The sequence below is a fragment of the Lathyrus oleraceus genome, chromosome 4 (genome assembly GCF_024323335.1).
Source record: "Lathyrus oleraceus cultivar Zhongwan6 chromosome 4, CAAS_Psat_ZW6_1.0, whole genome shotgun sequence".
Lineage (NCBI taxonomy): Eukaryota > Viridiplantae > Streptophyta > Magnoliopsida > Fabales > Fabaceae > Lathyrus > Lathyrus oleraceus.
In genome coordinates this window covers 324,128,979-324,131,730 of record NC_066582.1, presented here as the reverse complement: position 1 = coordinate 324,131,730, position 2,752 = coordinate 324,128,979, and the positions used below count along the sequence as shown (strand labels likewise).

Genomic DNA, 2,752 nt, shown 5'->3' with positions numbered 1-2,752 from the left:
TATATTCATCAATATCCATTTGTCCATCAAAATCCATTATCAAAACCATTACATTCCATTTACAAATCCCTTCATTACATTCAAATTCATAATTCTCCATCAATCCACATTCAAACTTTCCATATACCATTGAGTACATAATTTTTTTTTCTTATCATAGCCTAAACCTTCCATTTCTAAGCTAAGGTCCATGTTGAAATTAAATCACATACATTCCACATTTAGTCAGGATTATTTCTACATTTAAAATTAATCCATCAATTTATTATAATACATTTCAATTTAATACACCATTTATTTTTCATTAACTTCCCACATTCAAATCCAATACAAATAAACTTCAAAACCATTGTGAGCAATATTTCAATCCATTTATGACCATTTCAAATTAATTTTTATTAACATTTAAACCCTTTTCAATTTAACCTTTCACAAAACAAACGGCCCAAACCAATCCTTTATTTTAAAATTGCAATCTTTCCAACTAAAATGCAAAGTTAATTAACATCCATAATAAACTTCTACATTAAGCCATTTTAATGATAATAACTCTTCAATTCAAGACAATTTCAAAACCTTTCCATAACAAATTCAAAGTTCATTCACAATTAATTTTGCATTTACACATTACATTCAATAATATTCAAGGCTACAAAACTCATACGACTTTCCATGTGTAACTTAATACATGATCATTCTGTTTAAATACGGTAATTAACAAACAATCAAGTCCATATAATCAATTCCAATATTACATCCTATAATCTAACCCTTTTTCCCACGAATTTTGAAGTCCTTACTGGATAGGATAGAGCATTAACACTTGAACTGACAACCAACAGGATTGGCTTTCCCTACAACATGCATTCAATCCATAAGCAATGCATACATTAGCATTCATCCATATCAAGCATAGTCATAGGATCTAGCATAGTCCTAAAAAGCTCATAGTCACATTGCAAGCATTCAACATGAATCATATCCATCAAACATGGAGAGTTCTCATGGTCATCCTTTGGAAGCTACGGCCTTGAAAATAAATTATAAGGAAGAAAATCAATATCTTTACAATAACGCAGAACCTACTAGCTGGGGTTTCAAAAGTGAAAATATGCAAAATCCTGTGCAATTCAGAAGTCTAGGAAATCAGTTTTGTGAAAGAAGGCCATAGTAAAGTTGGAGAACTAATACAACCACTCAATTTTGTTTAACTGTGACCAGGCATCTTGATTAACAGAGAGCTCAACATAATAACAGAATTGGTATTTCAACAGTAATAACACTTAACCTTTTCTTTTAACAGAATTTTCAACTGAAAATCTAACTTCAACCAACTGCGAAAGGCCTAACAGAATTACCAAACTCAAACAGAAATTAAACCGAATTTCAAGTTTCATTTTCATTTAGCATTTTCATTTTCACTTCGATTCCCATCTAACTAATAACAAACTCCACTAATCCCTAACTGTTTTTGTTATCCCAACTGAATTTAGAATGAATTTCAGACTGAATTTCATGTGAATCTCTAACAGAACTGACTTCTTCAATCTTCTTTTTCTCCATTTTCTCAATCCTCTTCTTCACTCTTCTTCTCCTTCTTCAATCATTCTGTTCCGCTCTCCAATCTCAATCATCATTGGTCTGCAACAATCATCATCATCTCGAGCTCGCAGCTAGAAGCGTCAAAAGCAAAGCGATCTCTGCAAGTCACATATCAAATCTCAAATTTTCAGAGGGAGAGTGAGAAGGTGAATTAATAATCAGTATTTACCGGGTCGTAAGCAAGGTTGCGAATCTGAATCGTACAACCTTGCATACGGTTTATCATCAAGATTTGAAGAATAACTCTGCAACACAACAACACCGCGCATCAGAATCGCAACAGAAGAAGAAGAGAAGCGGGAGGGAAGAAAGGAAGTGTACGAGAGGTTTGTACCTGTTTGCGCCACCGCGTCAAAAATGGTAAGCCTCCATTCTTGCTTCAATTCGATTTTAGTTAAACTTGAACCACTCGAACCGAATCTTCGACCTATTCATCGGGAGCACGACGCCGCTGAATCAGATAATCCTTTGAATTCCTGAATGCGAGGAGCGTACGAAGAGGACAGACTCTGTAGGACCGAATCCAAAATACGAACTCCATGAAGAACTAGGCGAACACAATCCTTGAGACGCGATGATGACGCCGGTAATTCACGATGAGGACGTCGGCAAGATGCGAGCATAGATCATGGTGAAGAAAGCGATTTTGAACCTTTGCGGTTTATAGCTTAAGCGAATTGTGTTGACCTTTGAGCATAAGCGCTTTTGGCCATTCCGTCTAGCTTCTTGCAGCTTGTACGTTGGATTCTGTTTGGGCCTAAGGCCCAAACTTGCTAATCACATCCCTGTCCAGGCCAGATCACCCCTCTCTAGTTCAATTTTTCTCCATGGGCTTATGTTCATTCCAACAATTCAAGGTCCACCAGTTTGCTTTATTTTTTGTTTAATTAGCTATTTCTTACTTAATTTTGGTTAGATTCTAAGATTAGTAAGCATTAGAATTTACTTAGAATTTCAAGGATTTAAGGTTAATTAAGATTTTAGAATTAATTAGGATTTTTGGTTCATTAGAATCCTAGGCTCTTTGAGATTAAATTGTAGAATTAATTTAATTTTAGAATTAGATTTCTAAATAGGTTAACGTAGATTGACTCAAATTATTGATTATCATGTAACATAATTAGATAATTAGGCTTGATTAACTAAATAT

General features: G+C 34.3%; 1 long non-coding RNA gene across 1 annotated transcript; it reads right to left on the bottom strand.

Moving 5' to 3' along the window:
* Window positions 1-1,242: 1,242 nt before the first annotated feature.
* Window positions 1,243-2,460, bottom strand: LOC127075322 (uncharacterized). The gene is made up of 2 exons (XR_007786377.1): window positions 1,937-2,460; window positions 1,243-1,847 (listed from the first exon to the last, which is right to left on the bottom strand). It is a non-coding gene; the product is annotated as an uncharacterized LOC127075322 (long non-coding RNA).
* Between the last annotated feature and the right edge of the window lie 292 nt (window positions 2,461-2,752).